Source organism: Tamandua tetradactyla, chromosome 5 (assembly GCF_023851605.1).
Source record: "Tamandua tetradactyla isolate mTamTet1 chromosome 5, mTamTet1.pri, whole genome shotgun sequence".
NCBI classification, from domain to species: Eukaryota; Metazoa; Chordata; class Mammalia; order Pilosa; family Myrmecophagidae; genus Tamandua; species Tamandua tetradactyla.
Window position 1 is genome coordinate 106,968,462 of NC_135331.1, and position 27,523 is coordinate 106,995,984.

The following is a 27,523-nucleotide window of genomic DNA, read 5'->3' on the forward strand; positions in this document are numbered from 1 at the left end:
TCAGCCAGCCAACACGTGGCTTAAAGGCAGGCTGTCAGCTAATGCCTTAAAACAAAGATCTGAACTAGAATGAAGCAAAACAGGTGAGCCTTTCCAACATTTCAGAGGAAGACATTTCTGGAAATGACCGTGACTGTCCTTTTACATGCCTGAGGGTTAAAAAAAAAAAAATGAGGGGGAGTGATTGGCTTTATCAATCCCACAAAAGGCAGGGAAGATAAATAGAATGCTACTGTCCTTCAAGTAAAGTAAACCACTGATCCTGGTGCACAAAATAGCAAGTTTCTTCAGGAAGGCCACTGAACATTGTTTGGTGGTGGCCTTTTATATTCAGTTATTCAAAAAAGAAGTTTAGGTACAAGGTATAATGATAAATCTTCATGAGTCTATGCTTGATGGCAATAAAGAGAAACAGTTATCATGACATTTATGAAAGGTGCCAGAGAGGAAAGAAAATGGAAAATGTCAGAATGAGTGGAAATGTATGCCAAGCTGCTCCTCTTTCTGGTTTCATGCTTTTGAGCAGCCTTTTCACTGAAAGCTTTAAGACTTGCTACCTTTGGGCTGGGTGTAGGTTTAACATTTTCCTTTTATCGGTTATCAAGAGAATAATGATGTTTAATTCATCGTATAAACCAACCTCTAGTAGTTGCCTTTGATCACATCCTCACATCTTGGTATTTTCACAGAGGGGCTGGGACACAAGCTATGTTCACGGAAAGTTCTTTGCCGATGGAGGCTGTCAGTATTTTTCCAAAGGTTGTGCCTTCAGGAGAGAGAACTTTTAGAGTGCTACATAAATATAATGCATTGCTGTGGCACTTTTAAGAGGGTTCTTTTGCCTTAAGGGACTATAATTTATAGGCTGCAGCCTGTGACCTCAATTCAGCAAAAGTCACAAAGGTCAGTGCCACACTTTAAGGTTTTAATCAAATCAGTCCCTTTCATCATCCTCAAAATGTTATAATGTGTTTTGCTTTGTTTTTTAAGTCAAGGGTCTTATGGCTTCAAATTATTATATATCTCTGGAAGTACCAATGCAAAGGAATTCATTTTATCACAGAATTAATTTTAATTAAGACTTTCAAATGATTCTTTTTGTAAAATAAAAGGACAGATCAAACTGGGCTCTTCTTTCTTTCTCTTTTAGCCAAATACTTCTATACAAAGACAGCACCATTTTTGGAGGCCCTCGTAAAACTGGTGGCAGAGAACAAAGAGATGAGTTGTGTTACACACACACCCCCGCTCCAGGGGAAGCGCCAAATCTGCTTCCTGCCAGAGATAAGGAGTTAGGGAAGAGAGCACACAGGGGGAACAGCTTGCCTAATTGCCTACACATTTCCCAGAGTGACAGTGAACAAGGCCGGTCTGAACTTCTCCTCCTATGACATGTGCCAGGGATGGAGGAGCAGGAGGGGAGGATGGGACTTTGTCCATAAAACAGCAAAGTGGGCCAACATGCTCCATTTCCAAATCTAATGATCCTTTACCAAGGGGTGGAGAGAATTCCAAACAATGTGCCTCAAAGGGAGTATGCAGGTGGGGTGGGATGCTGACTGCTAAGCCAAAGTGAAGGGAGATCCTCATCCCGCCACCCCCACCCCTCCCTGGCCACTGACTCAGTCCCTTCCGACTCATCCTAAGGTCAATGAATGAGGGAAATCCACTACATGGGGAAACCGAGGTTGGCAGTTCCAAGACTGGAACTCTGCTGGCCTCTTTGTATAGCCTCATGAAGAGTGAGAAATGCCACTCCTCCTTCTCATTCCAGCATGGTAACAAAGGCCCAGATATTCAGGGCCAGGCTGCCAGGCCATTCATGCTTAGCTTGAAACAAGTATTCAGTTGAAAGAACTCAGAGAGGGGGTTGGCCCTAAGAAAAAGTAGGACACATGCTTCCTCCTAATAAGGAAATCTCTCAAGACCTGCTTTATTAAACATTTGCAAACATTAAATTACATACTAACACCATAATGAAATTTCTTGGGAGTTAGAAAAAATAGACATCTTTCAAATTTTTTAATCATAACGAAGTGGAAAACCTCTTTATAGGCGTCTTTAAAGCTGTATGAACTTTTCTTTCTGTTGCTTTTTATATTGACATCTAACTTGTCCATTCTGGTCACAAGCCGGTGGAGAATGTCCTCTTGCTCCGAATTCCGTCTGCATCCCCAAGGCCGTGTCCTTCAGACAGCGCAGTCCCAGGGTCGGCTCATCTAGGGTGCTGCCCATCTTCTCGGGTGGTGAGCTGGGAGGTGCGGGTTGTTAGGGTACCGGCAGTGCTCCCTGCCGAGTTGGCCCCTCCAGTGATGGAGTCTGAGTTAGCAAGCTTATTGAGGTTTGGGTGGCCAGCCTGGTGCTTCGACTCCTGTCCTTTAGTTGTAGTTATGACTTTCCAATCTCACAAAAGGTGACCCCGACCCTCTCGGACTCGGACACAAGGGACAGGGACTTGCTGGTGCTGGCGGAAGTGGCCTCGGCTCTAGTGCGGTCACCGGCCTGTCTGGGAGGTCGCGAGGGTCACTGCAGGGGGCGGGGTGGGCACTCTTGACCTCCATGTGGTATTGGAACAGGTTGTAGCTTGAGGCGTGGGCGGACATGGTGCCGGTGCCCGTCTGCATCTGGGCAGGAGAAGGGGGTGCGTGGCCCAGGCGAGGGGCCGCCTGCCCCGGCCCTCCTGGGGGACAGCGCCCACCGCGGTGCAGCCCCGGGCCGCCGCCACCTCTACCACAAACTTTTGAGCTCAATTCTAATACTGAATTTATTAAAATCTACTTCAAGCATAGTGAAGCATCTCCCAAACTGATCCCAAACAGAACTGCTGAAGAGATATAATCTGAAGTTTTCATCTGAACAATGTCCTAGCAACTCCTACATCTGTTCTGGAAGGAATTTTCAGAGTTGTTTTCCTAATGTCTGTATTCGTTGTGCAGGGCAAAACAATTTGAAGAAAATAAAAATATATCACAGATGAAGTTTTAAAATTACTCCAGGCTATTTCTATGCCCTGAAGTTCAGCACCAGACCATTATCTGAAACCATATGCATAAAAGATGCCCAATAGAGCATGACAGCACGCAAGGCAAGATCTGTTATTCTGGTTGCATGATTATTAAATAAAAATAAAAAGAGCAGCAGACATTTCTTAAAGACTTATTGTATGGCAGGTTCTGTTAAAGGCACTTTACATACATTGATTTATTTAATCCATACAACAGTTCTTTACAATGGGCCTTAAATTCCCATTTTCTATATAGGGATGCCAAGGCACAGAAAGTTGAGGCAACTCTTCCAAGGTAACATGGCTACTGAGTGCTTTATTAGGTTTTCAACCTAGCAGTCTTGTTCCTAGGTGCAAATTCAGAACCATTATTCAGTAAAATAAAATGAAAAGTTTCTCTTACTCTTTTTTATAGAAAGACAAACTATATAGTATTAAAAAGGAGAAATAAAACCCAAAGGGAAAGGAGGGAGCTGTGGAGGTGCAGGTCAGAGAGGGGTGGGTAAAACCGTGCCCTGCACGTCAACAATTGCAGCAGTGGTGGCAGCATGTCCAGCCAATCCTTTACTTTCTGCTGCACAAACACAGTCATTATGCCCATGAGAAAATTTCCAGAGAATTCAGAGGACAAAGATAGATCGAAAATAACTGAACAGGAGGAGCCCACAAGTCTGCCAGATTGTCAGCGAAACCTGCTCCACCAAATCCTGACGCCAAAGCACGAAAAACATCTACTAAGAAAGAACTCAGAATAAAGATGACCAAAGTGTTTGCTAGAGGGAGGGAGGAAAAATAGGAAGGCACAGAAAATTGAATCTGTAAATAAGAAGGGAGAATGAATTATAATGAAATATTAGAGTTGATTTTATGTCCCTCTTGGAGCAACTTTTAAAAGCTATTTTACCAAGTAGTTTGTAAATGCTAATTTTTTTAGGCCTCAACTAGTTGGCATATAAAAATATATAAGGATAGACATTTTACCTTCTCATAGTCCTTCTTTTTTGATATTTCCATCATTCGTGAGTGAAATAAGTATCAATTCAATATTGGAAGCTGTGTGCAAAATTGATTCAGCATTCCATGCACTTGCTTTAAAAATTTAGCCCTGTGCATATTGTGATATTTTTACTGTGCATATTTTAATTTTTCAGACCATTTTTCTAGAGCAGTAGTCAATGGTGCTTTTGTACCCGGGTTTTATGTTATGTTAATATAACATGGATAGTTGTGGCCACCTGCTGACTATGGTTTAAAATAAAAGGTTTCCTTGCCTGCAAAAGAAAAAAAAGAAAGAAAAAGAGAAAAAATATAGATATCCCAGTGCAACCTTCTGCTTTTTAAAGTAATAATAACATTTTATGTGAAGTTGTTGGGGTAGCTGGCAGCCTAGAGGCATACTTTTAGTGTGGTGAAAATATGCTCTTTATTTCGAATATCTTGCCTATCTGCTCTGATGTACCTAAGAAATGAAATGCAGTTCCTGCTTAATATGAATCCATTATATATTCTTGCTAGGACTCCTGCCTTGAAATACACACATACAAACACACACTTCCAAAGCCATTAAGATAGAAAACATCTAAACTACAAACTGAGGTGGAAAATGGAAAATGTTTTGATTTCGTTTTTTGCTCTGGGACAGCTCAATGTATAATTCGGTTTAGAAATCATGTTGCAGCAACAATAATAATACATCCTTTTTCCTTGTGGCTTTAAATTCACTGGATGAGGGTGCACGGGTGGTTCAATGGCAGATTGCTAGCCTTTCACTCAGGTTCGACCAGGTTCGATTCCCGGACCATGGACCCCCCCCCCCACAAAAAACAAAGAAAAACCCAAAACTGTTGAATGGGAGAACAAACACATCTTGAGTCATTACTCATATCCAATTCCATCTTTTGAAAAGTTTGTCCATCAAAGAGAAGTTATGAGCTCAGATCACTTCAACATGATTTAGAATAAGTGAGATATGACTAGAGAGAAATTCTTTGACCTGGATGAGACATCAAGGCAGCCTGAGAACCTGTGTCACATATACAACGACAGAGTGTGAAAGTGCACATCTAATTTTGCAATCATTATATCTATAATATGATTTATAGGCTGCTTTTAATTTTCTAAGTAATGCCACAAACAAATATTACTCATATTCCAGTTCTAGTAGCAACAACAAGCTCAAGTGTCAGCCCTGGATTTTATTTCCACTTTTCTGAGACACCTCTGTATTTATTGCTGCCAGGGAATGTACAGTTGCCAGGCTGAGATTTAGGGTTGAATGGTTTATTTATCATACAGTGTTACAATAGTGCAGATGACTATAATATTTTATTATTCTGTGAAGCATAGTTAAAACTATGGATTTCCTGGAAACCCAACTAAATATAACCTTGGACATTTTTTATTAATCATGGAAATTGCCAGCTTAACAATTGAACAATCTACTGTACTACATATAAAAAAAAATGAATGACTTAATCTACAAACCAGTAAAGATACTTGGTTGTGAGTATTGGTTCTTTGTGAAAGTTTGCACAAGGGCTTCAGTGTTTAACAAACCTCGGACATGTTAATTCTACATAAAAATTACAAAACATCAGTTAATATAATTGAGATTCATTAATTATAGAGATATTTCAGACATATAGTTGTAGTCTGACTTAATACAATTATAAAACCAACCCCTTGAGAATTGAGGAAAAAATGTTAAATATTTTTATTTAATTACTATACTCTGTACCTTTCAGTGCATACTTAATTCAACTTAATGGGCATTTATTTTGCCATCACCTTGATGTAAAGCATTCTACAAGGATGAATAAAACCAAATCCCTATATTTAAGCTTTTTGTAATTTATTAGGTGAAGAGATTCATCCAGGCTTCTTAAGGGTGGCTGCATATTTGAATCACCTGAAATGCTTTTTTAAAAATAATAATACCAAGCTCCACCCTCTACAGGCTTAATTTTTCTACAATGGGTCTGGAAATTTGTTATTTAACAAAAGCTAGGGTTGGCAATTTATTCAACACATGAATAATCTCAAAGCAGAATAAAAGAATAGCTCCATTCAAATCTTGAAGCTTTCAGGTTTAGAAATTGGGCTAAATGCATACATCTATCCTATTCTCCTAAAATTTGAATAAAGTGACAGAAAATATATACTTGAAAAATAAAAGCATGCCAGTTTTAAAAATTAATAAACAATAATGGAAAATTGCAATTTTGTGGCATTCTTGGAAAACTGATAGTGTCATTTGGTCGGAGAAAAATAGAGCAGATAAAAGCATAGACCAGGGGCAAAAGTGATTCAGTAGGAGAATTTCACCTGCCATACCGGAAACCTGGGTTCAATTCCTAGAGCCTACCCATGCCAAAAATAAAAATAAAAATAAAAAAAACCACACACACACACACACAAAATAAAACATAGACCAAAACATTACATTTGGTACTCTACCCACAGCCCTGACCATGCCCCACCCCCACTCCACCCCACCCCACTCCATGTAACTAAGCACAGAGGAGCTTCTTGAATGGCATTCACAAGTAACGGGAACATGATTGTGAAATGAAACAATGGTCTGTTGGTTGAAGATTTCATCTACATCAGCTGGGCAGTTATGACCTTGCTCTCCCATTGATTCAAGGTGGCTGGCAACCCTAGAATAAATGCATTTGAAGTCTATCCATATCTACAAAAATAATGTTACATCTGGAATCTATACTGAATTGTATGTAATGGATGCATTTTTGTCATTTTTGAGGTGGCTGCATTTTCCTATTGATGCATTATTATAGTTAATTGAAATATATTTCATAATACTGAAACTGCCGTTCATACTTGGTGTGGTCCCCATTCAGCTATGACCTCTCCACTCAGTTGTGTTGCAAAATTGATGTACTTTTGGATTATTCTAGGTAATATTTTTTTAAAAATTATTGTATCAATAATCTTTAGAGTCCTGAATTTGGAAAATGTGAGCTATTTTTTTGCAGAATTTTACCAGTGAAATAGTAGCACCATAAAAGGATTTTATGATCTTTCTTTCTCTACACTGTAAAAATTTTCATTGTCACATAATTATGTTTATAATGGTTTTAAAAATGTCCTTAAAATGGGAAATTCTGCATTGCCTGTATGTTTCTAAAGTAAAAGGGTAAAAAAATTAAAAGTTTAAAAAATAGAAAGTCTTTGTAAGTCTAAAATTTGTGGTTTGTTTTGTTTTGTTTTCCTGTCAGGATAGTTTTGATAACTTTCCTAATTATTTCCATTGTTATATTTTTCTGTGCATTTAAGTGAGTAAAATATTCTCTTAAAAATCCATGAATTTGTACAGTTTCTATGTGGCTTGATCCTAAAGCTTTGGTAATGAAGGTGGTGATGATAGCACAACATTGTGAACATAATTAATAGGACTGAAATATATACGTGAATGTGGTTAAAAGGGAAATTTCAGGTTGCATATGTATTACCAGAACAAACATTTAAAAACAAAACAAACATAGGACTGTACAATAGAAACAGTGAAACATATCGTAAATGATGGACTATAGTTAATAGTACAATTATAAAATGTTCTTTCATGAATTATAACAAATGTACCAAACTAATGCAAGGTGTTAATAATAGACTGGTAAATGGGAACTTTGCATTTTCTGCATGATTTCTCTGTAAATCTACAACTTCTCTAATAAGAGAAAATAATAAGAAGAAAATCAAAGCAAAAAAGAATCCATGGGGCAGTGCCATAATGGCTCAATGGCAGAATTCTTGCCTGCCATGTCAGAGACCTGGGTTCGATTCGAATCCTGGTGCCTGCCAATGCAAAAAATAAAATAAAGAAGAATCCATGAATTACTTTTATGTGTGGCTAGCTCCCCATTCTCATTTAACAGGGAATGTTAAATTCCTGCTTGTATTCCTCAATTTTTTTTTACATTATTAGGTTAAATATTGATATAATGTTTTCCTATATATTCTTTTGAAAAAATATTTGAAATTTATTTATAATTTTTATAGGGTTTGAGAATTTTTAATAATTTCTAAATGTATTGATAATATTTTTGGCTATTCTTTTATTCATTTTGCTACGCTCATAAAAGTTATCCAAGTTGAATGGTTAATGAGCTTATTTTTATATCCTAATTGATCCTATTATTGGAAAATGCTTAAGGCTGGGAATTTTCATCTGAGCACAGGTTTAGCGATGTTTCAAAAGTTTAAAAAACTTCATAAGCTGAGGCATTGCTGATATTATTACTTTCATTTCATAAAGAAGTCTCACCCACAAATTACATATCAAAAGTAGAAAAATTAATTGATTGTATTGCTGAAAAATCTAGTACTCATATACACTTATGTTTTCTAAAGTTTGATGTAAATTGGAAAGAAAATTGAGGCAATTAATCATAAAAACACTGTGAAGAGATTAGTTGCTATAAGGTTTCCAATTTTAAAAGTTTGTTGTGAGACAGGGAAAAAGTGCAGGGTTAACCAAATGACTGAGTCTTCTCAAAATGTGTGGCAAAAAAAACAACTATAAAACTGGAAATTAGGAGGTAATTTTATTTGGCAGTTGTGACATTGATTATTTCTGTGTCCAATGATCTCTTTTAATTTGGAATAGATATACAGTTCGCATAATGACATCAAATTCAGTTTTATTTTCCTTTTTCAAAAACAGCTTTATTGAGATATAATTCCCTTATAATTAACCAATTAATATTGCATAATTCAATCATTTTCAGTCTATTCAGAGTTGTGCAACCATCATCACAGTCATTTTAGGACATTTTCATCACTCCCCAAAGAAATCCCATGCCCATTAGCAATCATTTCCCATTTCTTCAACTATCTCCCTCCAACTCTGGTCAACCACTAATCTAATGTCTAACGGACACTTCACATATATGGAATCATACAACAGAGGCCTTTTATGATTAGCTTCTCTCAACCAGCAAAATGCTTTCAAGATTCATCCATGTTGTTTCAGGTTTCATTTCTCTAAATACAAAATCATATTCCACTATATGGATACACCATAATATTTTTTATCCTTTCATCAATTGATAGACCTTTGTGTTGTTGTCACTTTTTCGTTTTTATGAACATTACTGATGCACATTCATGTGCAGTTTTTTTCTGTGGTCATATATTCCAGACTCAGATATATAGCAAGGAGTAGAATTGTTAAGTCATATGGTAACTCTGTGTATAATATTTTGAAGAACTGTCAGATTATTATCAAAATGACTGCACAGTTTTACAATCCCATTAGGTATGTATGAGGATTACAATTTACCCACATCCTTGACGGCACTTGTTATTGTCTGTCTCTCACATCCTGTAGATGTGAAATGTCATCTCATTGTGGTTTTGATTCACATTCCTTGATGACTAGTAATGATGATCTTTTAATGTGATTATTAACCATTCATATACCTTCTTTGGAAAAATGAATATTCAAATCTTTGCTTATGTTTTTGTTGTAGTATCTAAGGAATTATTTCCTAAAAGTTTTACTACTGTGTTTTATAGTTTTAGCTCTTACATTCAGGTCATGACCCATTTTGAGGTAACTTTTACATGTGATATGAAGTAGTAGTCCAAATTCATCCTTCTGCATGTGCGGCTGCTAGCACAAATCCTCTCCTCTTGCATCAGGCCATCACGGGGTCTAGTCTGAGGCTATTTGCTGGTGACAGAAAAGGATGCAAAAATCCTCTTACTCAAGAAATGGAGAGGGCATGATCAACTGGAAAACACAGCTCTTAATGAGTGTATTTGGATAGCTGGTCCTGGCTCTGAGGGCAGCTATTGTTTCAACCTGCCCTGGACAAAGGCCTTAGTAGCCATTGTTTCTACCCGGAGTTGGTGTGAATTTAAAGACTTAGTGCTCCCTCAGAGCTGCAGCAGACACTTAGCTGAAGGGTTAGATTTGTAAGGCAGACAAAAAATCTCTACTATTGGGAGCCACCAGAAAACATTTTGGAGCCCTTTCTGATCCCCTTCCCAAAGTGTTTTGTATCTGGTGTATCACACTTTGTGAGCCCCTGCCCTGTTTTGGCTGGGAAAGACTGATTTCTGAAAGTACTGTCTTAGATGGCTGTACACCCACGATTTGCCCTCCAGGCAAAAGCAGCCTGAGATAATGAAAGGAATGTAAATAGTTGGCAGATCTGGGATAAAGGCCTGCCTGTATCAAATCCCCAGAAGAGGTAGATCTGTCTCCTGGAAGACACAGGGGACAACCAAACTCCTGAAAATAAGGGAACTCCAAAACAACTAACAAGCAAAATCTCAGACAAAATAGAACCCCAGAAAGACAGTGAAAAAGCCATAAACTCAATTCATCTTAGGCAACCTTCCTAATAGGAAGGCTGACTCAAAAAAATCTGTGTCTTACTCCAGTTGATTATACAATCGAGAAACTGACATCCCAGAGAATAAACCCCAGAGTAAACATTTTAAAATATTAAAATGTACGGTGTGCAACAAGAGTACCAGACAAACAAAGAAATAGGAAATGATGAACCATCTAAAGGAAGAGGATAAAAATACAGTAGATCACAGAGAACATGATGACAATGTGGACATACTGGACAAAGTCTTTTAAAAATAATCTTAATAATGCTCAAGGAAATAAAAGAAAGTACAGAGAAATAACAAAAGGATATCAAGAGAGCAATGAATGAACAACATGAGGGTCTAATTAAAAAGACAGAAATTTTTTAAAGTAACCAAACAGAACTAAAGGAGATGAAAGCCATAATAACTGAAACAAAAAATACCCAACAGGGTTTCAAGAGCAGATTGGAGCTGGCAGAGGAAAGAATCGGTGAACTTGAAGACAAGACAATTTTTTTTTCAATTTTTAAAAAAATTTTATTGATACAACAACTTACAAGCACATACATTCTTAACATACAAACATTCCATACAGGTATACAATCAATAGCTCTCAATATCATCACATAGTTGTATATTCATCACCTTGATCATTTTTTAGAACTCCAGAAAAACAAATAAAAAGAAAAAAGAAGAAACTCATACATACCATACTCCTTACCCCTCCCTCTCATTGACCACTAGTATTTCCATCTACCATATATATATATATACATATTTAACTTTAACAATTCTTTCCCCTATTATTTATTCATTTATTTATTTTATTTATTTATTTTTGGCTTTTAAAAAGGGGAATTTAATCAGTTGCTAGTTTACACTTCCAAGGCTGAGAAAACGTCCCAATTAAAACAAGTCCGAGAAATGTCCAATCTAAGGCATCCAGGGAAAGATACCTTGGTTCAAGAAGGCCGATGAATTTCAGGGTTTTTCTTTCAAGTGAGAAAGCACATGGTAAACACAGTCAGAGTTCCTCTGTCATCTGGAAAGGCACATGGTAAACACAGTCAGGGTTCCTCTGTCATCTGGAAGGACGCATGGCAGACAAGGCATCATTTGCTAGCTTCTTCTCCTGGCTTCCTGTTTCATGAAGCTCCCAGGAAGGCGTTTTCCTTCTTCATCTCCAAAGGTTGCTAGCTGCTAGACTCTCTGCTTCCTGGTGCTGCAGCATTCTCTGCTTTCTTGAATCTCTTTCATTCTCCAAAATGGTTCCTCTTTTATAAGACTCCAGAAAATTATCAAGACCCACCCAAATGGATGAAATGTCATCACCTAATCCAGCTTAACAACCACTCCTGTGTCTAATTCCTGCTGGACTCTGTTACCAATGATATATTCCAGGTTTATTCTCGAATGTCGGTTAACATCAGTGGGACCATACAGTATTTGTCCTTTAGTTTTTGGCTAGACTCACTCAGCATAATGTTCTCTAGGTCCATCCATGTTATTACATGCTTCATAAGTTTATCCTGTCTTAAAGCTGCATAATATTCCATCGTATGTATATACCACAGTTTGTTTAGCCACTTGTCGGTTGATGGACACTTTGGCTGTTTCCATCTCTTTGCAATTGTAAACAACGCTGCTATAAACATTGGTGTGCAAATGTCCATTTGTGTCTTTGCACGTAAGTCCTTTGAGTAGATACCCAGCAATGGTATTGCTGGGTCATATGGCAATTCTATATTCAGCTTTTTGAGGAATCGCCAAACTGCCTTCCACTGTGGTTGCACCATTTGACATTCCCACCAACAGTGGATAAGTGTGCCTCTTTCTCCACATCCTCTCCAGCACTTGTCATTTTCTGTTTTGTTGATAATGGCCATTCTGGTGGGTGTGAGATGATATCTCATTGTGGTTTTGATTTGCATTTCTTTAATGGCCAGGGACATTGAGCATCTCTTCATGTGCCTTTTGGCCATTTGTATTTCCTCTTCTGAGAAGTGTCTGTTCAAGTCTTTTTCCCATTTTGTAATTGGGTTAGCTGTCTTTTTGTTGTTGAGTTGAACAATCTCAGTATAAATTCTGGACACTAGCCCTTTATCTGTTATGTCATTTCCAAATATTGTCTCCCATTGTGTAGGCTGTCTTTCTATTTTCTTGATGAAGTTCTTTGATGCACAAAAGTGTTTAATTTTGAGGAGCTCCCATTTATTTCTTTCTTTCTTCAGTGCTCTTGCTTTAGGTTTAAGGTCCATAAAACCGCCTCCAATTGTAAGTTTCATAAGATATCTCCCTACATTTTCCTCTAACTGTTTTATGGTCTTAGGCCTAATGTTTAGATCTTTGATCCATTTTGCGTTAACTTTTGTATAGGGTGTGAGAGATGGGTCTTCTTTCATTCTTTTGCATATGGATATCCAGTTCTCTAGGCACCATTTATTGAAGAGACTGCTCTGTCCCAGGTGAGTTGGCTTGACTGCCTTATCAAAGATCAAATGTCCATAGATGAGAGGGTCTATATCTGAGCACTCTATTCGATTCCACTGGTCGATATATCTATCTTTATGCCAATACCTTGCTGTTTTGACCACTGTGGCTTCATAATATGCCTTAAAGTCAGGCAGCATGAGACCTCCAGCTTCATTTTTTTTCCTCAAGATATTTTTAGCAATTCGGGGCACCCTGCCCTTCCAGATGAATTTGCTTATTGGTTTTTCTATTTCTGAAAAATAAGTTGTTGGGATTTTGATTGGTATTGCATTGAATCTGTAAATCAATTTAGGTAGGATTGACATCTTAACTATATTTAGTCTTGCAATCCATGAACACGGTATGCCCTTCCATCTATTTAGGTCTCCTGGGATTTCTTTTAACAGTTTTTTGTAGTTTTCTTTATATAGGTTTTTTGTCTCTTTAGTTAAATTTATTCCTAGGTATTTTATTCTTTTAGTTGCAATTGTAAATGGGATTCGTTTCTTGATTTCCCCCTCAGCTTGCTCATTACTAGTGTATAGAAATGCTACAGATTTTTGAGTGTTGATCTTGTAACCTGCTACTTTGCTGTACTCATTTATTAGCTCTAGTAGTTTTGTTGTGGATTTTTCTGGGTTTTCGACGTATAGTATCATATCGTCTGCAAACAGAGATAGTTTTACTTCTTCCTTTCCAATTTTGATGCCTTGTATTTCTTTTTCTTGTCTAATTGCTCTGGCTAGAACCTCCAACACAATGTTGAATAATAGTGGTGATAGTGGACATCCTTGTATTGTTCCTGATCTTAGGGGGAAAGTTTTCAATTTTTCCCCATTGAGGATGATATTAGCTGTGGGTTTTTCATATATTCCCTCTATCATTTTAAGGAAGTTCCCTTGTATTCCTATCTTTTGAAGTGTTTTCAACAGGAAAGGATGTTGAATCTTGTCAAATGCCTTCTCTGCATCAATTGAGATGATCATGTGATTTTTTTGATTTGATTTGTTGATATGGTGTATTACATTAATTGATTTTCTTATGTTGAACCATCCTTGCATACCTGGGATGAATCCTACTTGGTCATGACATGTAATTCTTTTAATGTGTTGTTGGATATGATTTGCTAGAATTTTATTGAGGATTTTTGCATCTATATTCATTAGAGAGATTGGTCTGTAGTTTTCTTTTTTTGTAATATCTTTGCCTGGTTTTGGTATGAGGGTGATGTTGGCTTATAGAATGAATTAGGTAGTTTTCCCTTCACTTCGATTTTTTTGAAGAGTTTGAGGAGAGTTGGTACTAATTCTTTCTGGAATGTTTGGTCGAATTCACATGTGAAGCCATCTGGTTTTGGACTTTTCTTTTTGGGAAGCTTTTGAATGACTAATTCAATTTCTTTACTTGTGATTGGTTTGTTGAGGTCATCTATTTCTTCTTGAGTCAAAGTTGGTTGTTCATGTCTTTCCAGGAACCCATCCATTTCATCTAAATTGTTGTATTTATTCGCGTAAAGTTGTTCATAGTATCCTGTTATTACCTCCTTTATTTCTGTGAGGTCAGTAGTTATGTCTCCTCTTCCATTTCTGATCTTATTTATTGGCATCCTCTCTCTTCTTCTTTTTGTCAATCTTGCTAAGGGCCCATCAATCTTGTTGATTTTCTCATAGAACCAACTTCTGGTCTTATTGATTTTCTCTGTTGTTTTCATGTTTTCAATTTCATTTATTTCTGCTCTAATCTTTGTTATTGCTTTCCTTTTGCTTGCTTTGGGATTAGTTTGCTGTTCTTTCTCCAGTTCTTCCAAGTGGACAGTTAATTCCTGCATTTTTGCCTTTTCTTCTTTTCTGATAAAGGCATTTAGGGCAATAAATTTCCCTCTTAGCACTGCCTTTGCTGCGTCCCATAAGTTTTGATATGTTGTGTCTTCATTTTCATTTGCCTCTAGGTATTTACTAATTTCTCTTGCAATTTCTTCTTTGACCCACTTGTTGTTTAAGAGTGTGTTGTTGAGCCTCCATGTATTTATGAATTTTCTGGCACTCCGCCTATTACTGATTTCCAACTTCATTCCTTTATGATCCGAGAAAGTGTTGTGTATGATTTCAATCTTTTTACATTTGTTAAGACTTGCTTTGTGACCCAGTATGTGGTCTATCTTTGAGAATGATCCATGAGCACTTGAGAAAAAGGTGTATCCTGCTGTTGTGGGATATAATGTCCTATAAATGTCTGTTAAGTCTAGCTCATTTATAGTAATATTCAGATTCTCTATTTCTTTATTGATCCTCTGTCTAGATGTTCTGTCCATTGATGAGAGTGGGGAATTGAAGTCTCCAACTATTATGGTAGATGTGTCTATTTCCCTTTTCAGTGTTTGCAGTGTATTCCTCACGTATTTTGGGGCATTCTGATTCGGTGCATAAATACTTATGATTGTTATGTCTTCTTGTCTAATTGTTCCTTTTATTAGTATATAGTGTCCTTCTTTGTTTCTTTTAACTGCTTTACATTTGAAGTCTAACTTGTTGGATATTAGTATAGCCACTTCTGCTCTTCTCTGGCTGTTATTTGCATGAAATATCATTTCCCAATCTTTCACTTTCAACCTATGTTTATCTTTGGGTCTAAGATGTGTTTCCTGTAGACAGCATATAGAAGGATCCTGGTTTTTAATCCATTCTGCCAGTCTATGTCTTTTGATTGAGGAATTCAGTCCATTAACATTTAGTGTTATTACTGTTTGGATAATATTTTCCTCTACCATTTTGCCTTTTGTATCATATATATCATATCTGACTTTCCTTCTTTCTACACTCTTCTCCATACCTCTCTCTTCTGTCTTTTCGAATCTGACTCTAGTGCTCCCTTTAGTATTTTTGGCAGAGCTGGTCTCTTGGTCACAAATTCTCTCAGTGACTTTTTGTCTGAGAATGTTTTAATTTCTCCCTCATTTTTGAAGGACAATTTTGCTGGATATAGGAGTCTTGGTTGGCAGTTTTTCTCTTTTAGTAATTTAAACATATCATCCCACTGTCTTCTAGCTTCCATGGTTTCTGCTGAGAAATCTACACATAGTCTTATTGGGTTTCCCTTGTATGTGATGGATTGTTTTTCTCTTGCTGCTTTCAAGATCCTCTCTTTCTCTTTGACCTCTGACATTCTAACTAGTAAGTGTCTTGGAGAACACCTATTTGGGTCTAATCTCTTTGGGGTGCGCTGCACTTCTTGGATCTGTAATTGTAGGTCTTTCATAAGAGTTGGGAAATTTTCAGTGATAATTTCTTCCATTAGTTTTTCTCCTCCTTTTCCCTTCTCTTCTCCTTTGGGACACCACCAACACATATATTTGTGTGCTTCATATTGTCCTTGAGTTCCCTGATACCCTGTTCAAATTTTTCCATTCTTTTCCCAATAGTTTCTGTTTCTTTTTGAAATTCAGATGTTCCATCCTCCAAATCACTAATTCTATCTTCTGTCTCTTTGAATGTATCACTGTAGGTATCCATTGTTTTTTCCATCTTTTCTACTTTATCCTTCACTTCCATAGTTCTGTGATTTGTTTTTTCAGTTTTTCTATTTCTTCTTTTTGTTCAGCCCATGTCTTCTTCATGTCCTCCCTCAATTTATTGATTTCGTTTTTGAAGAGGTTTTCCATTTCTGTTCGTATATTCAGCATTAGTTGTCTCAGCTCCTGTATCTCATTTGAACTATTGGTTTGTTCCTTTGACTGGGCCATATTTTCAATTTTTTGAGCGTGATCCGTTATCTTCTGCTGGCGTCTGGGCATTTAGTCAGATTTCCCTGGGTGTTGGACCCAACAATTTGGAGGATTTTTTGGTGAAATCTCTGGGTTCTGTTTTTCTTATTCTGCCCAGTAGATGGCGCTCGTGGCACACGTTTGTCTGCGGGTCCCACCAGTAAAAGGTGCTGTGGGTCCTTTAACTTTGGAAAACTCTCGCCGTCAGAGAGGTTCGCCAGCTGAAGCGGCTTGGAAGAGTGCCAGCCTGCCCGGGGTCCGAACGCGGGGAGGGTCGCCGGCCGCCGCAGCCTGGGAGAGCGCCCGTCCGAATTTCCTAGTCGGCCTGGGGCGCCAAGCGTGGAGGGAGTGCGCCAGCCACCGCGGCCCGCCCGGGAGAGTGCACCATTCCCGGGGAATCACGTGTTTGGAAGGGGCCCCCCCGTCATCGTTCTCCACGGCCTGGGGATTTCCAATCCAATTCTCTCAGTTGTTCCAGCGGGCCGCGCGTGGTGTGGGCGCCAGCCGCCGCGGCTTGAGGGGACTGCCTGTCCAATTCTCCCAGCCGACCCGGGAAGGGGGAAGGGAGGAACTCCAGCCGCTTGCCGCCCCGCCTGGTGAAGTCCGCGCCCCTCGGCGATCTCACCGGAGCGGGTTCTCTCAGCCAGTCAGCCGTTCCAGGATGGGGTACGCTGTCTTTTTGATCTCTGTCATGGCTCTGGGAGCTGTTCTGTATCGTTTCTACTCCCCTAGTAGCTGTTCTGGAGGAGGAACTAAGATCCGCGCATCTTACTAAGCCGCCATCTTCTCCGGAAGTCCTCAAGACAAGACAATTGAAATGAGTCAGGCTGAGAACAAAATTTCTTCCTCCATGAACAAAATGGAGGAAGAAATACTAAAAGCTAAACTAGCTTAAGACTGGTATGGGACACCATCAAGCACAACAATGCATGTATTGTGGAAGTCCAGAAGAAGAACAAAGAGAAAAAGAAGCAGAAAGAAGGGTCAAAGAAATAACGATAGAGAACTTCCAAATTTAGCAAAAGAGGTGAATTGACACATCCAAGAAGCTCAGAGAACACTAAACAAGGATAAACATGAAGAAAAACACACCTGGGCATATACCGATCAAAGGATTTAAAGGACAAAGAGGGAGTTCTAAAAGCTGCAAGAGAAAAACAAAGTGTCAGGTAAAGGAATTAAGACATTCCAGAAGAACAAAAGTTGAGGAATTTTATCAGTACTAGACTTGCCCTACAAGCAATACAAAACGGACTTCTTCAGACTCAGAGGAAAGTACACTAGATATGGGTTCAAAGCAGAATAAAGAAATAAAGAACTTCAGGAAAGGTAACCACTTGGATAATTATAAATGCCAGTATTATTGTATTGTATTATTTTATATGTAACCCCACTTCTTATCTCCCACATGCTAACATGCATATTCATAAATAGTAATGATAAATCTATGATTTGGATATACATTGTTCAAAGATATAATTTGTAGCAAGTACAAAAAAAGTGGGGGATTAGGAAAAGTGTACGTATATGATATTAAGGTCAAGTTGATATCAAACTAAATATACTGTTCTATATTTAGGATGGTAAATTCTGCGCCATGGTAACCACAAGGAAAGTGGTCGAGATAGAAATGAGAAGGTACTCATTATGGTACAACACCAAAAAATCAAATGAATATAATGTAGACATTAACAGATGAGTTGGGGGACAAAAAAAATGTATAAAACATACAAATCCTAAATAAATAACAAAATGGGTGAAGAAAAATCCTGTGCTATCATTAGTGACTTTAAATGTAAATGGATTAAACTTTTAAGTCAAAAGGCAAAGATCAGCAGAAAGAATAAAAAAGCATGACCCAACCTTATGCTATCTGTAAGAGACATTAAATTCAAAGACACAAGTAGATTGAAAATGAAAGGATGGAAAAAAATGTACCATGCCTGTAGTAATCAAAAGAGAAAGGACAGCTGTACTAATAGCAGATAAAACAGATGTTAAACCAAATATAGTCATGAGGGACAAAGACATCCATTATATACCCATAAAGGGGTCAATTCGATAAGATGTAAAAATTAGAAGCATATTTGTACCTAATAGCAGAGCCCCAAAATTTCTGAAGTAAATACTGATAGATTTGAGGGGAGAAACGGATGGTTCTTTAATATACTGCTCTTAATAATGGATAGAACATTTAACCAAAAGATCAATAAGGAAATACAAGACATGAATAATATTCTAAACCAGTTAGAGCTAACAGACATATATAGAACACTTCACCAAACAGAAGAATATATATTCTTGCCAAGTGCATATTGATCATTATCTATGATATACCATATGCTAGCTCGCAATATGTTTCAATAAATTCAAAAATATTGATATCATCAACATATCTTCTGCAACCACAGCAGAATGAAGCTATAAATAACAGAGAGATTTGAGATGGAAAATTCCCAAATATGAGGAAATTAAGTAATGTACTCTTAAACAATCATTGGGTTAAGGAAGAAATCACAAGGGAAATTAGGAAATATATCAAGATAAATGAAAGTGAAAATATAACATACCAAAACTTATGGGATGCAGAAATGAATTTCTGACAGGGAAGTTTAGAGCTCTAAATGTTATATTAAAAAAGAAGAAAGAGGGCAGTGCAATGGTGGCTCAGTGGCAGAATTCTCATCTACCACGACGGAGACCTGAGTTCAATTTCTGGTGCCTGCCCATGCTTAAAAAAAAAAAAGAAAGATTTCTTATCTGAGCCTTTATCTCAAAACTGGAAGAAATGGAAAAAGAAGAGCAAACTAAACACACATCAAGTGGAAGGAGGAAAATGACAGAGTAGAGTGGAGATAACAGAAATAGAGGGGGAAAAAGAGGAAATCAATTAAAAACAAAAGTTGAATCTTGGAAAAGATCAATAAAATTCAGATACTTTTAACTAGATTGACTGTTTCAGTTTTCTATGCTGCTGAAATCAGTCACCATGAAATGTCTTGGCTTTAACTATGAGAATTTACAAGCTTACAAGCTTTTAGTTTTGAAGCCGTGTAAAAGTCCAAATCAACAACGAGCTTCCTAATGACCAGCTACCAGCAATCCTGTACTTCTCTGTCACACAACAAGGCACATGGTAACATCTGCTAATCTCTCCCTTCTCTTCTGGGTTTGTTTCCAGATTTTTTTCCTTTAGTGGCCTTCTCCCTCTTTGTCTGATTTCATTCTCTTATAAAGAACTCCAGTAAGATATTAAGACCTCCCTGGGCTAGGCTTTAACTGAAGTAACCTTATCTCAAGAATCTATTTACAATGGTTCCACACCAACACATATGGATTAACCTTAAGAACACGATTTTCTGGAGTACACACAGTATGAAAAAAATGCACTGACAAAATACAAAAGAGAGAGGATACAAATAATGAAAATTAAGAAATGAAAATGGGGACAGTACTACTGACCCACTGAAATAAAAAGGACTTTAACGGGATAATATGAACAACTCTATGCCAATAAATGAGATAATCTAGATAAAACGGCCTCTTCTTTAGGTTAAATTCCATGTTGTGTTAAGGGGAAGCATATAGTCAGGCTATAAGAAGACGTGTATATCCTTCTATACATTATTGGATCCTTTTCTTCTGATCCTGTGTGCCAGTTTGAATCTTGGTGGACCCCAGAAAAGCCATGTCCTTTAATCCTCATTCAATATTGTTGGGTGGGAGCTTTTTGATTGTTTCCATGGAGATGTGACCCACCCAATTGTGGGTGGTAACTTTTGATTAGATGTTTTCCATGGAGCTATGTCTCCGTCTTTTCAAGGTGGGATTGCTTACTGGAGCCCTTAAAGAGAGAACCATTTTGGAAAAAGCTTAAGATCCATAAGAGCCACCAGAGCCCATGCAGTCAGAAACCTTTGGAGATGAAGAAGGAAAATACCCCTGGAGGAGCTTCATGAAACAAGAAGCCTATAAAGAAAGCTAGCAGACATTGCAATGTACCCACCAGCTGAGAGAGAAACCATGAATCTCATCGGCCTTCTTGAACCAAAGTATCTTTCCTTGGATGCCTTGGATTGGACATTTCTATAGCCTTGCTTTAATTTGGACATTTTCATGCCCTCAGAACTGTAAACTTGCAAATTAATAAAGTCCCTTTTTTAAAAACCATTCCATTTCAGGTATATTGCATTCCAGCATCTTGCAAAATAGAACACCCTGTAACCACAGGTTTTGGGAATATTCCTTTAGCCTTTAAAGAGCAAACTTCTTTGCTAAAATATTTTTCTATGAGTTCCTCTATATACTCAGCTCTGGTACTGAAGGAGTGACAAGTTGGTTGCTGTCAGATGAGCAGGGGAGTGTGTTTGAAATACAGATTCTTCTTGATTGACACAGACTGCTCAATGAGTAAGCTAGATAATTTAGTTACTCCATCAAGTTTGTGAGTTGGAAAATCACCTAAATGAGAGCTGTGAAAAAGAAAAGTATTAACCCGCAAAAAACCTCCTTGTGATGAAATTCCCACCTCATGTTCAAGGTTATACAAAGGTCTTATAAAGCATGTACACACTCATTATAAGCTTAAGGTATCATTCCATAATGACGAAACTGTAAAACATGATATTACTAAGGCACCTTTACATTTGCAAAACATTGCTTTATATGTTTTCCAATTTAATCTCACTGCTTTTGGGGTTATAAATCATTTCTACCTATTCATTTAAAGATCCTCTCAAATGAATCTTTTTATACCAAGAGTAGCAAAAATAAGGTTTTTGCTATGGGTAGATTTTTGGAAAACTTTTCTACATTCTTACCTGATGCCATTCCCGATTATGCCAAATATGTTTTTAGACTAAAGATTGGGGTGTATTTTTACTGTGAGAGCTTCTCCTAAACAAAAATGGATTCCAGTATAGATTACTCAGAACTAATACTTCACCCTCCCCTCTATTATACATTTAGAACACTTCCCCTGTTCCCTCTCCTCTTTTATTTATTGATTTTCCACCTTACTTGTTCTCTCTAAAACTCTGGCACTTTTCCCAAATACAAATTTCATTTTCCTTGTGTTCCCCTATTCAAGACACAGCACAGGAACCAAAACAAAATGACTCTTTTTTTGCCAGGATCTGATCTTTTATGAAAATGAATTACAAATGGCATTATGTTTGGGTCATGTAGAGATACATCCTGGTTGCAAAGATTGTAATTCCTGTGAGAGTTTTTAAATCACTCAGTATGCTGAGTATGCTCAGTACTTATAGGTGGGCACAGTTACAAAGACTATGGAACAGATAAGGGTATTTGTACAGGTTCTTCTATCTGGTTCTATAGCACAACACTAGTTCTGTAGTGCCTACTCTCATAGCACGACAGAGTTTGCAAGCTCATCACATCACATAAACAATCACTGGATATGATAGTTAACGTCATATGTCAATTTGACTATGTTATGGTGTCTAGTTGTTTAGTCAAGCAAGCACTGGCCTGACTGCTACTGTGAGGGTAGTTTATGGATTTAGTCAGTTGATTGCATCTGTGGCCATTACAGCTACAATCAACAAAGGAGATTGCCTTCAGCAATGAGAAGAGTCTCCTCAACCAAGCAGCTGCAGGTCTTAAAGGGAGACTTGAGGATTTAAATAGAAAACATAATTGCTAGTTCTACTCTAAGTAGTCTACTTCTCCTGGGGAATTTAATGTCACCTTCATCGAGTTTCCAACTTTCTATGGAATTCAGACTTGCCAATTCCCACAGTCACATGAGCCATCTCCTATATATAAATCTAATATATAGCCAATTCCTATAATAAATCTCTTGATGCTTATACATCTATGTATATATATATATATATAGCCTCTTAATGTTTATATGTATGTGTGTGTGTGTGTGTGTGTGTGTGTGTGTGTGTGTGTGTACATCCTGTTGGTTCTATTTCTCTGCCAAACCCTGACATTGGGAATGTTTGTTTATACGTATCAGATTTCAAAACAAAGTGGAGAGACATTTACAAAGAGAAGACAGCTAAATTCATAGAATATGTAGATTTACCTTAAACTGGGGATGGAAAAGATGTTTAAAACGTGATTTGTTTATAAATATGAAATTATTTCTGTATGAAATTTTTCATATTATCTATATGAAATATTTTCTATACAAAATCTCCAGTGTGGGATTCTCCAAATCTTTCTAATTGAAGACATAACACTATTGATCAACCAGTATTCATTAAGCGGTGGCAAAGAATCCTACACTGTCTTCCACGGTACTGTGGAAGATAAAAACGAGACTCTTATTTGATCATTGGTGGCATTCTTTAAAAGAGACATAGACAATCTGGGGTATATTCAGTAATGTTAATAGTTTGCAAAATTAAGCCATTATTTTCTGAGCATCTGTTTGCAGGTATTGGGCATTTTAACTTAGTGAATCAAGGAGAACAAAATGCTGCTATCAAACATGTGAACAGAACAGTTAACATCAAAAATTTAAAGATACTACTGTGGAAGAATTAGCATTAATCTGGGTGACACTGTGGAACAGAATTACTATAAAACTATTGACCTTACAGTTAGCAATATTTTAACTCATTAGGAATGAATGTATTAAATGCAAAGCCAAAACAAGCTACCTCAAAAAGAACTGGATTATCCCTTAATACAGTATAAACAGGAAATTGGTAGGTATTCTATAGAGGGGGTTTAATCATAGGGTGTGCTGGTTTGAAACTGTTATGTATCCCCAAAAAACCACGTTCTTCTAATCCATTCTTGTGGGTGCAGGCTATAGTTTCCTCCACGGAGATGACTCCACCCATTCAAGGTGGGTCTTAATCTATGCCAGAATCCTATAAGGGAGGACCATTTTGGACAGAGCAGAGAGCCAAGAGAAGCTAAGAGAGAAAGAAAATGCCCACAGAGATATTTCTGGCGAGACAGACCAACAGACATCACCACTTGCCCTCCCATGTGACAGAGGAACCCTGGATGCCAGCAGCCTTTCCTCCAAAAAGTTAGCCTCGTGTTGGTACCTTAATTTGGACATTTTCAGGACCTTAGACTTATAGCTTGTAACTTAATAAATTCCCTTTGTAAAAAAGCTAATCATTTTTGGCATGTTACATCCTCGTAGCTTTAACAAATCAAAACACAGGGTGACTTTTAAGTTGCAGATAATCTACTACTGAATGAATGGTGACTCCAAATAGATAGGTCCCAGTCTTCTGGTAGTTTACAAATGTGAGAGACTAACAGATTAACAAACTGATAGGCCAAGTAACAATTTAAGGTTACATTGTGAGGTTCTCATTCAAGAGATTATGGAAATTATAACCATGCCAAACAGTAAAATTGAAATAAGAAGAAGCTACTTTTAATTTTCTTAGTCCTAGGACCACTAGGAGAATGGTATACCCTGGATGACAGTATACCCTGAGGTGAGATGCTCCAGAGAGCTCCTCCTTCCCTGGGGACCCCACAAACTATTGAGAGAGAAATAGGTTTGTGATTTAATTGTATTTCTAGAACGATGGTTCTGCTATTAATGTTTTCTCTGCCTTGAATAATTGTGGAACCACCTCTGAGCAAACAGAGAAGATAAAGATGATAAACTGAATTGGGATAAAATTTCAATCACTCTGTATAGTCCACTGATGCTCTGTTAGGAAATGCCTTGACAGAAGGGGCAGAATAATTATTTACATGAGATTCATGCTTAGATTATAAATAGCATTAAGCATGGGGCGTAGTTATTTTTCCGTGAATACTCTGAGATCATAAGGGGCAGAAACAAATTTTAAAAATACCACGAGGTAAATACACATATTAATTACAGAAACATCCTAAAGCACAGATACGTGACATATAAGAATAGGCTATGAGGGGGTGTAAGGGTAGTTCAGAGGTAGAATTCTCACCTACCATGTGGGAGACCTGTGTTCAATTCCCAGCCCATGCATTTCCCAAAAACAAACAAACAAGTAAAACAAACAAAAAGGAAAAAGCAAACAAACAATAAAAATTTCACAAATGGTACTGCAATAATGAGATACTCACACGGAAAAATAATGAAATGTGACCCCTGCTATACAGCATATCAGAAAAAAAAAAAAAAGTAACCTGTGAGTAAAATTCTAAATGTCACTGTTAGTGGAGTGAAAGATAAGCACCTGGAAAGAAACTGGTCTAACTACCAAGAGCCACTGATTGGCATCCTGTGCACAGCAAAATGGATGCTGAGAAAGCAAAATGCAGCAATAGAATAACAATAATAATTGTGATAACGGTGTTAATAATAGAACTTTGATGGCAATATCCCCTCAATAATACACACACGCTGTCAGATAGCCACCTGCCCTATCTGAAGTAAGTCTGTTTTCTTCCACTGCTTCATCTTGACTGTATCTCCCAAGCTACTTCAACATCTGTGAAGTATATTCACATATATTTTAATTTAATCAACACAGAACTGTCTGGGAAGTGACATTAACTTATTTTGACCGTGTTATAGATGAAGAAATTGATGCTTAGATGAATTAAGAGATTTGTGAAACCATGAGTATTACACAACAATCTGAGTTTTGAAAATATGTTTCCTATCTCCAAATTCCATCCCCACTCCTCCCAGTATACAGTCTCAAGAAAATAAAATTAGAGCTATAAATGTCCTACAAAGAAGAGCAATAACCCAATGGAATTTTTTTTTATGCTTCAAAGTTTGACAAAATTCCCACAAACTTAAATACATAGGGTAATTTATATTTCCAAAGTTTTTTCTTTAATGACACTTATTTATGTTCCTCCAAAATAGATCAGGAAATAATATAAACAAACTGACTGTTCCCATCCTTTTATTTACCTCACAGAACTAAAATAAAGATACATGAATGCATTCATTTGGTTTTAGGATGTCATGTTTTTCACCAATGCAATAATACATTAAATGAAAATAATTCCTTATCAGACAGGGACTTCTGCTTAAACACTCAGAAAAGCAAATGCATCTGAAAAACTTTAGTCAGAAATTTCTGTAAAAGACATGACTATGATATTGCAAATGTGACATCTGGATTATGTTGACTTCAAATACAAAATGCTTAGATTGTGTTTCCTTTAGTTTAAAGAGCCAAAACCAATAAGACAGCCAGCTGTGTAAAGGCTAAATTACAGTGAGCTTACATTCCAAAGTCTGAATCTCATTTAAGATATAAACCCATCAGATTTCTATCAACCAGAGAAGTGTACCATATACCCACTAATAACTCAGCTGAACAGAGCATATGAAGAGACATTAACATGCTGTCCTATGGTGTCTATGCTCCTTACCCAGAACCATACGGTCTCTATCTTTTCATTTCTATCTCATTCAACCTGTTCATCTGCATGTTTGGCAGCATGAACAAATGTAATGAGTAGTCTCTAGGCTCCAGGATTTTGAAGGTAAATGATAATGGGTTATAGAAAATATGGTGAACCTGGAAAACAGGACACCCACCTGAACGCAACCTTGATGGATCAGAGAACTTAAAATCACCCTGCAATAAACCTTCAGAGATCCAGAACGTATGTGGACAGCAGGGTATGTGAATGGTGGAGAGCTAATAAAAGCCTAGAGCAGAAGCACATTACACTGGTGGTGGCTTTTCTCTCTCCGCATTGCGCTAGGTGGATCTTTACCCACCCTGATTGCTACAGAGATAGGGACTGGTGGCCAGAAGGATGTGTCAAGGTCATGTGGTGCCACAGACCTGCCCAGCTGAGAAGGGGAGCTGGTGCCACATGGGCTGACAGATGGGCAGTGGACCCCTGAGTATTCACTACTCTCTCTAAGCCCACCCTCCACATGGACTCCTATCAAGTAAGATTTCACTCCCATAGCCAGAGAGATTGTTTTGCTATTACCTGTCTCCCAAACTCGCTCTCTTTGCCCCTCTTTTTCTGTTTTCTATTATATCATAATTATAACTAAGAAACAACTGTACTAATCTACGTTTCATTTGCCAGAATCTTGAGTTTATCTTATATTTGGACCTCAAATATTTGACATTCTGAAATAAATTTTGTCCTTCTGAGTCCTGCTCAGTTTTCTGGTGACATAATATCAATTCATTCTCATACAACAGGAGTAGGATCTGTCCGATAGGACATTGCCAGCCTAATGGAAACCACTTGTCTGGTATGCATAATCCATCCTTATGAAAAAGCGCTGAACTGTATCCTACTACATGAAATTGCATTTCTAAAATCCTCAACTGGTAGAAGGTTTATTAGCGTACTAATGGGTCATCCTATCCTAACACTACATTATTAGCTTTGAATAAATGAAAAGCAAAATGAAACAAAACAAAAACTGTCTGCCTGAATTTGGATGTTTTGATATAGGAAAGAACGGCACATTAGCTGGTTTTCGAATCAGCAAAAAACTGTTCATATGCCACAGTCTTTAACACCCTCTGTGTAAGAAGGCAAATGGCGTACATTTTAATCCTGTTATGGGACTTAATATAGGAAAGATGCTCTTTTATGGGAAATAATACTTCTGCAAAGAAGTGTTAGAGTTAAAAATGTACATAGGAAAGAGCATTTAAATTATTTTAATAAATAGTTGTAATCTTGGAATCAGGAGAGGTAATTATACATTTTTGTATAATTAATAAAGATCATATATATATATGTATATATATACACACACATTTCTACACACATATATATATACCATTTCCCAAAACATGCACATTCTGTGTGATTAAAACAGACAAATTGTGTTCAGAAGTAATACTGATTTCTTTCATTTCTATTTTCTTAATCAGTAGACACTAATTTTATAACTACAGAACTGTGTTGGGAGGGTTGTGAAAAGTTTTGATAATATGTCTTCATATTTTAAAATGTTGAGAGCCACTGACCCAAGCCACGGAGGGAGTGGGAGCCTTAAG

At 37.3% G+C, this 27,523-nt stretch overlaps 1 long non-coding RNA gene across 2 annotated transcripts in view; it reads right to left on the bottom strand.

The window, feature by feature from the left end:
• LOC143684756 (uncharacterized) overlaps positions 1-27,523 on the bottom strand; it is a 588,096-nt gene that overhangs the window by 446,897 nt on the left and 113,676 nt on the right. The gene's annotated exons all lie outside the window — the stretch shown is intronic.